We start from the raw sequence: 15,862 nt of genomic DNA, 5'->3' as shown, positions 1-15,862 counted from the left end.
TAAGGTCGCCTACCATAATGAAATTCTATGTGGCTGTCTTTGTCTGTTTTACGACAAAAGCAGTGCACCTCGAGCTATGTACGAATTTGACTAAGGAGGCTTTTCTCGCGGCATTTGCTCGCTTCGTCGGACGACGCGGCTTCCTCTCAAAAGCGATAACGGCAAAACCTTCATTGGAGCCCAAAGAGCCACTAAAAAACAGTTTGTGGATTTTATTAAATAAGTATCACCTGAGATTGTTCAGAAGTATGCTCCCCAAGGTATTAATTCGCAGATTATCCCCCCAAGCGCTCCTCATATGGGTGGTTTATGGAAATCAGCTGTAAAAAGCTTTAAATCCCACTTCAAAAAGTAGCTGGAAATTACAAATTCAATTAAGAAGAATTCACTACCTTACCTATTCAAATTGAAACCGTTCCTAGTTCCGATGAAAAATTGGAGACTGTCATCATACACGATGATTGTCTACCCCCGACAGAATGGCGGCTTGGCCGCATAGAAAAACTGCATTACGGTTCCGACGGTCATATAGGAGTTGTTGATCTCCGTACTCAAAGCGGAACGCTAACCAGACCGCTCGGGAAATTATGTTTTCTGCCAACCGCGACTAATAATATACATAAGTTAATAAGATACCAAATTTGATTGTATTCCTTTCACTTTTTCTCAAAACTTTTTGGAATAAAGTTTTGCCAGCATCTGAGAGTATTTCCCTAGCTTTGATCTTTGCAAGTTGCTAGAGTATAAAATGTTCGGTTTCACCCTAACCTTGCCTTTCCTTACTTGTTAAAACATAATAAGAGTGGTCGTCGTAAAAGTATAGATTACTATGTTAACGAACATAAAATAAGTACCACGTCTTAGACGCTTGTGAAAAGATATCACTTCTCACCTAAAAAAAATGTTTCTTCCAATAATTCGACCGTTTTCAGGGTATCTTTTTCCTTTTTCGAAAAGTTAAACGAGTATTTCTCTTTCAGAGGGGCTAATTTCTTTTTATTTAGGCGATATTCGATATTCTAAATTGAATAACAAACTGAATACAGACTGGTTAAAAATTTTCTGCGCTCGAAATAACAATATACTATTTTTGGAACGAAATATATTTATTTATTCAATGTGATCTCCCTTAGCTTCAATACACTTATTCAAATGATCCTCCATTAATTTTAGGTCATCCCTATAATGAGATTCCTGAAGCTCTGCAAAAAGCCCCTCTACGGCTGTAATAGCTTCTTCATTCGACGAAAAACGCTTTCCACGAAGGAATTGTTTCAGGCTTCTGAAGAGGTAGTGATCGCTAGGAGCCAAATCTGGTGAATGCAGTGGATGCTCAAACAAATCGTTGAATTTTGTCAATGTTAAAACACATTTGTGAGCAGGTGCATTTTCTTGTGCTGGAAACCAAGTCTTTTTCCACTATTTTTTCGTCCAGCTGAGCCAACAGGCTGCAAAAATATTCACAGTAGATTGTTTTACATTTCTGCAAATAATCAATCAACAAAATTGCTTTTGTATCCCAAAAAACGGATGCCATAACCTTCTTTGCTGATCGTTGTGACTTCACCTGCTTTGAAGCTGAACAACCAGCTTCAGTCCACTGTAAACGTTCTTGTTTCAATTTAGGATCATAGTTATAAAACGACGTAAGAAGTCGGTTTCATTCTGCTTAAAACGCTCCAAATTATGCTGAGAAATTTGTTTTCGATCCAGTTTCTGTTGAATTGTTAACGTGTGCGGCCCTAACTTTCCAAACAGCTTTTTCATAAGTAATTCTCCATGTAAAATATGAAGTACTCGTCAAACTTGGATCTTCACTAACAATATTATGAATTTGCTCAATGATTTCTGGTGTAGTTGCGGTTTTTGCTCGTCCTTCGCATGGATCGTCAAGCCTAGTGCGACCACGTTTAAATTCACCAGTCCAAAATTCAATGATGCTTTTGGAAGATAAGGACTGCTTTTACATATCAAACAATTGTTCATAAATTTCATTGGCTTTAAAACCTTTCAAAACAAAGAATCTAATCACTGCGCGATATTAAATTTTTTTCATAATAAAAAAATACTCTAGAGACGTCAACTTCAAATAGCTTGTAAACAAATAATTAATTGACAGAATGTCTTATAACTTTGTAGTTTCTCTCACGACAGATGTACCAAAAAACCTGTAGAACAAAAAATATTTTAAAATTGCTACTTTTACGAAAAAAAAGTAAAACTATAACTTTCCAACACTTTTACATTTGGTTGATACGTAAGGAATTCCCATTTTACTACTTGTACGCAGACTTTTTCTGCGCTGCCAAATTATTATTTTTTTTAAATTTGTTTATAAAACTATGGTGTCAGATTTTCATTGCTTTAAATACTATAGGATTATGCAATAGACTAGTAATAAAGCACTTAATTGCTCTAAAATTTAGTATATCAAAGTTGCGAGTGTATATACATACAAGAGAACTGAAACGGTGCACACTAACAAACAGTTGCGGTTAGGTTACGCGCGAGTTAATTTATTTACTCGTTAGGAATAAAACAAATATATAATTTTAAGTCAGACAATGAGATTGGTTCTGACTGATCCCATATTTGTATAATGTTTCACCGTATTCACATGTACTTCAATATTGAATATATTACACTTAAACTGTACAAGTGTTACAAGTGGTAACTTGTTACTCGGCAGTTGATAAGTGCCGTTTCACATTGGGATGCAAAAGAGTCTGATGTTTTTCAAATTTTCTTTTGGTGTCGCTCTGGGCATTCACACGGTCAAAAAGAGTCCAGCAACTCGAGTCTAGTTTTTCTGCATTCTTTTTCACAAAATGTTCGTAAATATTTGTGCGGTTCGACTGCGCAACACCGCGCAACACTGCGTGCTGCGTATTTCATTTGTATGTTGAGATGATGGTCACACATTTTGCTTGCAATGAATTACCATGAATATGGTAGAACAATATGCATAATACAAGTACCTACCCGCTAAATAGTTTCAAAAAATACTAAAGACGGGAATTCCCTAATCCACAAGAATGTATTGAATATCCGCTACTAATATTTTCAAGGCCAAATTTATAATAGGAATTTCCTAATCTTTAAGTATTAAAAACTCATAATTTCTTTACTCCGTATTAAAAATTCATAATTTCTTTACTCCATAATCTATATCTTAATTTTCTCCTTATTTACAATTTGTCATAATATTTCTATTATTCTATGCATACGTATTTGCATATTACATACAAAAATAGATAACAGAACTCAAATTTGCGATCGAATTCATTTGAAACCGAGCGCTCTTGCAACCATTCAAAGGATTTGAAAGTGAAAAGGAATGCTGAAAAGGGTAGCAGCGAGCTGTTACGAACAAGAACACAAAGCGTGCCACCCGAACACGAGTGGCACGGTCCCTTCGTCTTTCCTCGTCGTCCCCTCACCCACAATAAACTGGTATGAGACTCTTTTGCGTCCCAATGTGAAACGGCACTAATGATAAAGTGACCCCGAGGCTATTGTTCCAGTTGCTTATATAGGCTATGCTTATCGTTGCTCATACTATTGAGTCGTTGGTTGTTTACTAGTAAATAACTATTTGGGTTGTTATTGTTTGTTGTACTGATAGTGCGCTTCTATTGTTCTAAGATAAAGTTGTTTTGATGGTTTTTCTTTAATGTTTACTGTTGTGGTTAAAGGTTAAATTATTAACTCTCCCCTCTCTTGTGAAAAATAGATCTCCTGATCTATACTTGAGTCTTGACTAGATGAGTCATTCCTAAACGTTCTAGTGTAGCGTTGTAGTTTCTCAGATATACAGTTTTTTTATAAATTATATGTAGTTTGAATATTACAAATATACTTAATCCTAGGACTACAAGTACTCCTATAGTTATGAACATATTCTTGAATGGGTGTTTTTCAAATGGTATTAAACATTTATTTAATTTTTTAATGTTGTCAAATTGATATTCGTTTTCTGATTTCAATATATATTTCAAGAATGTGAATTCTTTCGTTTCCATTACCTATAATATAATCTTTAATTTCTTGTTCCTGGTTATGGAATACTTATGAGTCAATAATAATTGTTTCATTAAATTGGATTAAATTTAATCCTTCAATTGATTTTTCGTTTAAAATATGTTTTCCTTGTAATACGACATTACCATGTCCTAAATCTATAATAGGTGCGTTATTTTCTTGGATAACATTACAATGGGCTTCGTAACCTTCAATCATTGGTATTGTACAATTGTCATTAGGTTCTTGTTTACAAATATATTTACTTAAATTATTTTTACATTTAAATATAATATAATATAATAATATGATAATGGAGTAACTTTGTATGTTGTGCATTTCTTCTCAATGACTGGGTATTTATAAATTACAATGAAAGTGTCGTCTAATCTACTTACATGCGTGTCTGCATATTCGAGTATGTCAATAACCGGTATACTAGTTTGTTCCTTTTCTAATATCCTTTCAATCTCGTCCGTATTTATTGCTGCTGAATAAAAATTTCCGTTCTTCGCGAGATTAATTGTCGTAGTTAAGTCAAATAACTCCTTGTATAATTCTTGCAATATAACTTCTTGTTTAATCGTCTCAATCTTGGATAGCACTTCATTCAATGCTTGGTTCAGATTGTCATAATATACATGCAGTGGTAGTTCTTTTTGTTGTATTTTCGTCATATCTTCCTCCAGAACGTATATTGGTCGTTTGACGGCATAGGAGTCGTCTAGGCTATCGATGATGTCTTGGAAGTTTCTCTTTACGTTGTGGTTGTTCAGGATCTGTGCTGCTTTGCCAGTAATTTTTCCTCTGATCATTATTAATGCTTGGGCATATATATAAGGTTGGCCGTTATTTCCCTTCCGCTTTTTGGCTCTTCATTCAATGCTTTATAAAAAGTGTTACAGTGATCGGATTTAGTTAAAATATGCGCCGCTTTGTTCGATTATCTGTTTCCATCTAGACGGCAACTTTATAATACCTTGCTCGTAGAAGCCCCCCTCCCTATTTGCGAAGAGTTCGGACAGCCACTTTTCACAAGCCTCTTTTGAGTTCAACTTCACACCACCAAGGGCATTCGCCATGGACAGGAACAGGTGGTAATCACTTGGCGCTACGTCCGGGCTATATGGTGGATGCGATAAAACCTCCCATCCGAGCTCCCGTAGCTTCTGACGAGTCATCAACGAAGTGTGTGGTCTGGCGTTGTCCTGGTGGAACACTACACCCTTCCTGTTGGCCAATTTTGGACGCTTCTAGTCGATCGTCTGCTTCAAGCGGTCCAGTTGTTCGCAGTAGATGGTAGAATTAAGCGTCTGGCCATATGGGAGCAGCTCATAGTGGATGATTCCCTTCCAATCCCACCAAACACACAGCAAAACCTTCCTGGCCGTCAATCCCGGCTTGGCCACTGTTTGGGACGATTCACCGGCCTTCGACCACGACCGTTTTTGCTTGATATTGTCGCATGTGATCCATTTTTCGTCGCCAGTCACCATCCGCTTCAAGAATGGGACGAGTTCGTTCCGTTTCAGCAGCATATCGCAGGCGTTGATTCGGTCCAGAAGGTTTTTTTGCGTCAAATTATGCGGCACCCAAACATCAAACTTTTTTTTTGTATCCAGCCTTCTGCAGATGGTTCAAAATGGTTTGGTGACTCCCATCTCCTGGGCGATGTCACGAGATGCCATATGCCGGTCTAACTCGATGTATTCCATGATTTGATCGGTATTTGTCGTCACAGGTCTTCCGCCGGCTGGCTTATCCATGGTGTCGTTTTCACCGGCTCTGAATCGTCGAAACCATTCCTCCGCGGTTCGAAGTGCTAGAGTACCATCCCCCAAAACACCATTAATCTCACGGAACATTTCTCTAGCGGATTTGCCTTTAACGAAGGAAAACTTTAAAATAGCGCGGATTTCGGCGTTAGTGAACTCCATGTTTACACGTCTATAACTGTTGAACGCAATATCCAAACTAATCATGCATAGCGTTGTTTTGTAGGTTATGTCAAGACCTTTTATATAATAGCCGCGAAATTCAAAAGACAAAAAAGCGGAAGGGAAATAACGGCCAACCTAATATTATGTCCTTCGAATTGTCGTATGTCTTCCATTAATGTGGTTGCTACTTTCCTCTAATTCCTGTATTCGTTGTAATCACCATTAAATTGTGTTATTGATTTAAGCATATTCAGATCCACTTCTTCTGGTCTGGTGTAAGAACATATTTGTTCTGTTCGTTGTGGAATGGTTGCACTTCTTCATAATTGTAGTTCGGATAACTGTCGTTGCAGATCGGCGACTGCGTTGGTTAATGCAATTAAATTTGCTTGTTCTGTCATCGTGCTGATTTATTTGTTGATTTATTTTACTAAAGATCGGTCTCCAGTTGCATTCTTGGAGCGCTGCTAATATGGTATTCTTTCTATGAAAGCGTGTTGTTTGCCAAAGATGGTATATTGATCCTTTACTTTCAATTTGTTGTCGTATTAGGATTTTTATGTGAATCCCTTTTGATTGACGATGTGTGGTAAACTTCTTGGATGGTTTAAATTAATACTTTTTTTGTTTCCAGGGACTCGGTTCTTCCCTTTCAGGCAGACTGACTAAGGATATTATTGATGATCCGTTTTTGTTGCTGCCCACGTTTGGCGCCAGTTAATTTATTGACTGATCCTTTGTTTGTATAATATTTCACCGTATTCACATGTACTTCAATATTGAATATATTACACGTAAACTGTACAAGTGTTACAAGTGGTAACTTGTTACTCGGCAGTCGATAATGATAAAGTGACCCCGAGGCTATTGTTCCAGTTGCTTTTATAGACTATGCTTATCGCTGCTCATGTTTACTGAAACATACGGTTGTGGATAAAGGTTAAAGTATTAACTCGCGTGACAGTTCATACTGACACAACGAAGCGAAGAAAACAAAGGGTGTGAGACAATGAACTTTCAGTGTTTTTCTCTTATAAAAATAGCGACGGTTTCTTGGCAAAGCGTAAAAAGATGAGATTTGCCCAACACTTTGCTTGGCTTCGCGTCGAAAACTTTTTATATGAACTAAAAGCATACATTGAGCTTATCTGGCAAAACAAATTACTTATTAATTAGAGCGTGTTACATATTTCATTTGTATGTTGAGATGGAGGTCTCACATTTTCTTTACAAGTAATTACCACGAATGTAATAAGACAATATTTAGAATACCCGCTTTTAATATAATATATTCAAGGAAAAACGTATGACGGGAATACTAATCCAACAGATGGTGTTAAAAACCCGCTATTAATATTTTCAAGGCCAAATTTATGACGGGGATTTCCTAATCTATCGGGAAGTATATATTCGTAATTATTTCTAAGCCATATTTTTTTTTTATTTATTACAGACATTCATAAATTAATTATATTTCTCGTTTTAAATAAAATGATATTGGAATTCAATACTTTGCGTTTAAAAGAAATAAATCTGAACGAATCTTAATATATTTAGGTTAATATAAAAAACTTAAAGTAACTTCATTTATATTAAAATTCATGTATTTATATCAGGAGTGTTTCAGAATCTGAAACCGATAATAAAATGTAGTAAGTGTCCTGTCACGTTCGAAACATAAATTGTATCGGTTTTGGGTGTCACGGAAATCAGTTATATCGGTTTTGATATCAGAAACAAAGCAAGAGGATAGTCGCCGACAGATTTGAAATGTAAGTTAAGAAATTGAATATTATTATTACGATTTAATTAATATTTATTTTTATAGAAGAAAACATAAGAAGAAAACACAAAATGTCATAATTATTGAGTTTATTAAAAAAATCCAGATATTTTAAGAGGATTTACAAAACGTAATAAACAAAATTTAACACCCAAATGCGTCTTTATTCAGTCGATAATGTGATATAAATGTATAAAGAAAGCATGTACATACATATACCACCATACAAGTAAATGCAAGCCAAATTTCACATGCGATTCCCGTGGTGCATCAAGAGGATAGTGGATTACTATGATCTCTTAACATCTTCCTTTCAATTTTTTTTTGCTTTTTTCTTCCAATAAAATAAAAGCTAAAATAGCGAAACTTATTGTAAACTTTATTAGACTTTATTAGATATTTTAAGGCCTTCGAAGAGCTCGTAACAGAATCTGACGCGGGTACCAAAAGGGCCACGATGCAGATTCTGCTGTTACTAACGAAGGAGTGCATCGAACCGCTGGCGAAAAGTGGCGGAGAAATCAATTATGAATATACGAATGGGAAAATCACTACTTAAAAGTCGGATACCGATAGTAACCTGGAAAAACTTCGCAAGTAGTTACCCCGGCTGGTGGCAAGTTATATGATATCCGATGAGAAGGATGTGCCACCTCTGCCGGTAAAAGAGTTGGTTCGTTATAGCGAGGCATCCAAGTGTTGGATGTGACGCAAACGCGCACCATAAAATCTACGGCAGCACAGGCGTCAATGACTGAGGTGAGTGTCTCTTTAATTACTTACTAACCACTAAGCTTTTGTTGTGTCACAAAGGTAGTATGCCAACGTTTATCACTGACAATAAGTACCAGATATCACACTTGCGTCGGAAGAACTATTTAATGGGGTAACCCAATGGAAAGTTCTTAAAGAACACTCTTTTTCGGGCCACCGATATATTGAATGTATTATTGAGGAAAGGGCAGATAGAGTCAACTACTTCAGGAATCATAGGAAAACGAACTAGCTGGTGCACATGCCAGAGCTGGATTAACGTATCCTTATGATTCCGCCATTTCAGCCCAATACCAAGGAGAACGTCGACATCCTGGTTAATCGATTCACGGAATCTTACCGGGAAGTATTAGAGATTGCTTGTCCAATAACACGAAGTAGGGGTAGAATTAGAGAATACGTCGGAAGCGTCTCTTCTTAAGAAAATAATGACACAATTGGTGCATATTATTGGATACGTTCAGAAGCCACACCACAGCTGAACGGTATCCAGTGAAGAGTCACTGGGACTGCTAATGGATACCTACTTCCCAGGTAGCTCTGAAAGTCATACAAGACGGTGGAGATAGAATTTGCTTATATAGATATAGTGGCAGAAAGGAATGTATGCTGGGAAATAAAAAGCTTCAAGCCCTTCAAGTCGCCGGGACCAGATGGTTTATTGCCGGCTCAATTACAGCAGTCGTAGAATTTCATAATATATTCTTAAGAAGGCGCTGCAATTAAACTATATTCCTTCGCTATGGAGGGAAGTCAAGGTTATATACATACCTACGGCAGGCCAAAGCTCACATACATGTCCAAAGAATTTAAGACCAATTAGCTTATCCTCATTCCTTCTAAAAACGTTGAAAAGGCTACACATAAGAAACAAACTAAAACCAGAAAAGTTGTCTCCTGGGCATCGTGCGTATTCTAAAGAAAAGTCCACAAAAACAGCACTAAGCTAAGTGGTGGACAAAGCTCTAGAAATTAAAGAATACACTCTAATTGTCTTCTTAGATATAGAAAGAGCCTTCAAAAATATCCAGCCTAGGGATCTGAACATCTCTGAACCACTCAGACCTCAGCCTACGCTGCCGATGTGGCAGCTTCGGTTAGAGGTAAGTTCCCGAACTTTCTCGCTAACCTTATGCAAACAATTTTAAACGATATAAATCGTGCCGTATGAATCGATAGTCGTATCCTGCGGACTAAACTTAAATGCTGGTAAGACAGAACTAGTATTGTTCACCAGGAAACACAATACTCCAGAAGTTACGGCGCCAGTATTAAATGGCAGCAGACTAACAGTTGCAGATAAGGCAATCTACTTATGACTAATCTTAGACAGGAAGCTTTCATAGAAACCAAACATAGGTGAATGTAAGGCTCTATACGGGAAGAAAATCGCAAGTATCGGTCGAGGGTTACTGGACGACGTCTCGGAAGTTGCTCACATAAAACTATTTATACTGATGAACTTCATCAGCAGCACAGGTTGGTTCAGAAAGTAGACAATAGAGTGAGGGATCATTAGTGCCTGTGGTGTCACAATGGGCCTCTTATAGGCTTAGGTGCGCCGGAGACAGCGACTCTACCTAACTACCTTTCTCACATTAGTTAATAGCTGATTTGAATATTGGTTTTGCGTATGTTCGAAAAGATTTTCATCTAATCAGATTCTATGACATCATTGAAAATTAGAATTGGTTTGCAATTCCGACAACTACGCAAAGCTGTCTTGGATTCCACAACACCCTTGTCTATATTATTACGTTAATTACTGCTAAATGTTATTAAATTTTTAAATTAAATATTTTTGAGTTTCATATTTTTATTCTTTTTCATCATTTTCAAAAATATTACTAATATTCCATGCATATTTGCATATTATATACAAAAAATAGATTTAAAAAAAGTAAAATTTCTGAACGAATCCTATAGTCATTTGACATTTGCAACCAAGAAAAGAATTTGAAAATGAAAAGGAATGCAGAAATGGGTAACAGCGAGGTGGTACTAACAAGAACACAAAGCCTGCTACCCATCACGAGCCGTTTCTTCTCTTCTCAGAGAACGTAAATTGTATGGAAGGTCCAACTATGGACAAGCGTGTGGATGTTTAAAAACTGACAAAATGCGATGAACGTGTTTCATCACAGCTAGCTCAGAAGAAGAAATTTTAACACTGGCGCGTGAACGAGCTGAGCATTGAATGTAAAATATGCTCAGACGTTTGCATTGCTATTACAGCCGCATGTGAGCCTATTGGCAGAGAATGTTAATGAATAAAGAAGGCGCAAATGTGAGCTGCACTAATATGTAAATCATAAAAACGGAACAACGAAAATGCGCAAGTTCGGAAATAAAATTTTAGCACTCTATCAGGAAACACAATGAACTACACCACTCTATAAAGGCACCAAACAAAATATACATACATACATATGCACAGACGTTTTTCGCATGAGTATGAATTAAAATTCAAATAATAAAAAGTAATTGACTTATGACAAGAAAATGTAAACAATGAGGGAAAAAATATAATTAAAATGTCATTTTATTGCTCAGAAGTTTGCATCGATATTACAGCCATATGTTACTCTTTTGGTTTATATGCTTATTCATTAATATGCAATCGTATGTATTGATATAAATACACATACAATTGATTAAATTTTAATTAATTAATATACTATTTTAAACCAATATTTGTAGTCAATGTGAAAATAAGAACTTTTCTTTTTAAATATTTCTTATGTTTGAAAATATAATATACTATCATACATATGTACGTATATGCTAGGTTTATACTATATAAGCGATGAAGCGCAGTTCTGGTTGAATGGCTACGTCAACAAACAAAACTGCCGCATTTGGAGTGAAGCTAATCCTCAAGTGTATGTCGAAACACCGTTACATACAGAAAAACTGACTGTTTGGTGCGCTTTATGGGCTGGTGGAATCATTGATCCGTACTTCTTCAAAAACGATGATGCTAGAACGTTACAGTCAATGGTGATCGGTATAGAGCCATGATTACTAACTTTTTCATTCCTGAGTTGAATAAACATGATGTCCAGGAGCTGTGGTTCCAAAAAGACTGCGCAGCATGTCACACAGCTCGTGCCACAATTAATTTATTGAAAGACACGTTTGGTGACCGCCTAATTTCACGTTTTGGACCTGTGAATTCGCCTCCAAGATCTAGTTATTTAACACCGCTAGACTACTTTCTGTGGGTTATGTAAAGTCATTGGTCTGTGCGCATAAGCCACAAACGCTTAACCATTTGAAATACAACATTCGCCGTGTTATTGCCGAACACAAATGTTGGAAAAACTCATCGAAAATTGGACGTCCAGATTGGACTACATCCGAGCCAGCCGTGGCGTCATATGCCAGAAATCATATTTAAAATGTAATACCACAAAATTATCTTTCAGATAAATAAAATTCATGTCAATCGAATAATCCATCGTTGTTTTATTGCAATTTAAAGTTCTATACCTCAAAAAAACACCCTTTACATATCATACTATAATAGTGCGATAGTTCTGCACGAACTTAGAAGAAAATAGTGGCAACGGAGCGAAATCAGAAGGATGAACGAGAGATAGGCCTGAAAAGCGGTTCCGTGGGCCGTACACAAGAAAAAAAAAATGACATTACCGAACCAATAATGCATACACAAATCTGCATACAAATATTCGTACACATGTAAATATGACACCTACAAAAACTACAAACATAGTTCGCAAGTTAATATGGCAATATCCAAACTTTCTGATGTTCCTTCTGGAAGGGAAAAGTGACAAGCCCGTAAAACAAAGAAAAACAGTGGTAACAGGGTTTTTGCAGAGAACTTAAAACAATGAGAAGGTGCAATTTGAATTTTGTATGATGCTCGATTGGTTGGCTGAAAATTTGAAATCAAGGAGTTCACCACTTTCTGTATAGTTTTGCTGTTATTTAACAGAAATGAGAATTTTTAACAACGTTCTCTGACAAAATACGTATCTACCAATATAAAGAGAAAAATGAAATGAAATGAATGAGAAAACAAGAAATACAAATGCCACTTCACATATGCATGATTATTTTTTGCCATATAAACGATTTTTATGATGAAAAATTGATAAATTATTATTTTTTTGCACAAATGCTACATTGATAAAATGTGAAAGATTATGCAAAAAATGATATTTTACTATTTTCATAATTTTCTAATTTCAATTTTTACAGAATTAATAATTTATGTATGTACATCAATATGTTATATTATATAATATAATAATATCAATTATCAATAAATACGTGTGAGCGCACTGCTCTATATGTAAGTATGTATGTACAAATATGCATATGACCGCGCAAAATTATTAATGCATACACAAATCTACATACATTTAAGCGTACAAATGTAAGTACGTCAGCCAATAAGAAAAATACAAACATTGTTGTACAAAAACAACAATTGTCTCAAATAGCATCAGCACCAGAAATCAATATGGCAGCCAAATTGACAAATCCTAAATTTGTAGTAAATCACACACCAACAACATTTTCATTCATGAACGCTGGCGCACAAGCAATAAGCTAAGTCGTTTCATTCATAAAAGCAAACGCCTTACACATCTCCCCGAGCATGCGTTTGCCTACAAGCGTCTTTTCGCGACGATGGCAAAAGCTAAAAATCATAAATTGAACAAATTTCTGATATTCCCTCTGGAAGGGAAAAGTGACAACCCCTCAAATATGAGTATTAAAATATTTTAGAATAAAAGTGACAACATAGTAAATTTGTCGATTTACAATTCAAGAGACTTTTTAGAGAAAATATTCAATATTCCTCTGATTTATGTATACAGTAAACCCCGGTTAAGTATCACTCCTCCAATCCCTCTTATCTGCCGGTGTCTTGCTGCATCTCACTTTTTTTTTCTTAATTTTTTAAAGAAAACGGTATTTTTTTTTAAATACATAGAAATAATTTTTTTTGGTACCACTCGCTTAAGTACCACAATCGCTTATATACTACAAAGCACAAAAAAACTGCATCTTTGGTTTTGGCACTTAACCGGGATTGACTGTATTTGTCAAAGAATTTACGTAAGTACGTTTGAATTTTTTGTACACACATTGACTTTACACTTGCCCATATGCGATGTATGTTTGTAAGAGTGTGTATGGCACATCTCGGATTTTCTACCAACAACACAATGTTGTGACGCTTTGTCGTCGCGTCAGTTCTTCGACAGATTGACTCTTTGACATAAAAGCAAAAAATGTGTCAACGGAGATTTCACATGAAGTAATGAGTGTACATATCTACATAAAAATACATACAAATGTGTAAACGACATAATATATGTATGTCCTGTTACATATGTTTACACATGCATTTGAAAAGAAAAATTGAAGCATGAATGTGAAATACCGACGGCAAAACAGAATTCTGTACTTTTATGACTCCATAATGGTGTCAAGTACAATTAATGAATTATTTTAAGAAATATATCAAAATACTTTATTAGTAATAATTTAAAAGTATTTTGATATATTTCTCATAATAAAGTAAAAATGAATTAACATAAAATAATTTAAAAAATAATAAATAATAGTTCAATAAAAGGAATATGTTTCAAAGAGCATACCAATATTCCCAGTTTGGCATACATAGTATATTCTCTTCAATATTCGCCGTTTGGTTATGTTAAGAGAGCCTATGTTTACAGACTCACCGCTGTTATAAAAGCGAAAAATGTTATTTGTTTCTCGTGCATCTATGGTGAACTCCTTGATAAATTCCTACAAATTGTTCGCTGTCGAACCTGCACCTTCTCATTGTTTTAAGTTCTCTGGTTTTTGTCGCTTTAAAATGTTATAATAATTGTCATTTTTAAAATATTTTTCGGTAACTCGCAAAAACCTGCATCGATATGTATGCATGCTCATACATAAACATACATATTTACGATATTTTGTTGGCAAACCGGAAAGGGAAGCAGGGACAATCGGCGATCGTCGGTTTATTTTTATCGGCACAACTCTGATTTTCTACCAACAACAGAATGTTGTGACGTTTTGTCGTCGCGTCAGTCCTTTAACACATGGACTATTTGACATAAAGGCAATAAACTTGAGCTTCGGCCATTGGTTGTTCGTGTTGACGGAGAAGCAATGAGTGTACATGTTTACATACAAAGTTGTGTGTAGACAAATTTACAAACATTATGCGTATGGTTATTTCATATTTGTTAACATGCACAGCCAATTATACATATATGAATGAGTATATGTGCGACCGCTTGGTCTTTTCAGATTTTATGAAAACTTTTAATGACCAAAGCAAATAAATATATAAATACATTATTTGTAAAACCTATATTAATTAAATATTTAGGTAATAATACAAACCTCACTTTATTATACATATATTTCAAGAGATTTTACGGAATTCATCATGAAATAGGTAAATTTGATCATATATACTTATGTATGTGCTTTGATACCAAATAAATACACATTATCATACATAAACGAATCTGAAATCGTACATTTCTTAACACTGGAATTATATTATTTTTCTCATTTAACACTGAAAATGTTAAATTCTGGTATTTTTGAGTCCACTGATGTTAATTGTGGTGAAGCACATTCATCGTTTTCAGTACCCCTCCAAAAAGTGAAATATTTTGATAATGGCCGCAAGGTGAACCTTCTCTATGATATACTACGCTCTCTGCAACCACCAATACGCATGTGCTTGATCGTTTGGGTTACATAAGCAAGAAAAATACACAACTACGCATGAGGTGTATTCTTTTTTGTAGTGCATCGCTGCAGGTCTCTGGTACATACAAATTAACTTAATTGTGTTGGGAAGTATTAAAAAATATATGGTTTTCCGCGAACGCGCGGAAGAAATCAAAAACGATAGTTTGAATGGTCCTGATGGATAACTGAGCTCTTTATTTCAATTTACTCCTATTTATACATTTTTCTTATTTGCGTAACAATGATTAATTCTTACAATAAGGAGAGTGTCAGTTACAATATTATCTTATTCAGTAATTGGTTTTCTATTTACTATTGTTTACATGTTGTGGGTGGTCTTAGCTAACCGAAAAAGAATATTAGTTACTTAAATAAGCAAAGATGCTTATTAAGAGGCTGTATAATTGTTAAGTGCAAAGATACAGTTTTTGTTTATAATTAGCGTAAAGCTACTGTGAAGACTGCCGTTAAATCCCCCCCTCTCTCTCTAAGATGAATCGTCCAGGATTCAATATCATTTTTCGATAGGTTGTTTATTTTATCCAAAATACCGTTATATGACATTTTTTGAAATTCTAAATTT

The 15,862-nt window shown here is 35.4% G+C and overlaps 1 long non-coding RNA gene across 1 annotated transcript; it reads right to left on the bottom strand.

Annotated features, from left to right (window-relative positions):
• Window positions 1-2,041: 2,041 nt before the first annotated feature.
• Window positions 2,042-6,826, bottom strand: LOC138857003 (uncharacterized). Its single transcript, XR_011395986.1, has 2 exons — window positions 2,229-6,826; window positions 2,042-2,168 (listed from the first exon to the last, which is right to left on the bottom strand). It is a non-coding gene; the product is annotated as an uncharacterized lncRNA (long non-coding RNA).
• Window positions 6,827-15,862: the final 9,036 nt, after the last annotated feature.

The sequence above is a fragment of the Bactrocera oleae genome, chromosome 4 (assembly GCF_042242935.1).
Source record: "Bactrocera oleae isolate idBacOlea1 chromosome 4, idBacOlea1, whole genome shotgun sequence".
NCBI lineage: Eukaryota > Metazoa > Arthropoda > Insecta > Diptera > Tephritidae > Bactrocera > Bactrocera oleae.
The sequence above is the reverse complement of the archived record's forward strand: the minus strand, read 5'-3'. Positions and strand labels throughout refer to the sequence as shown.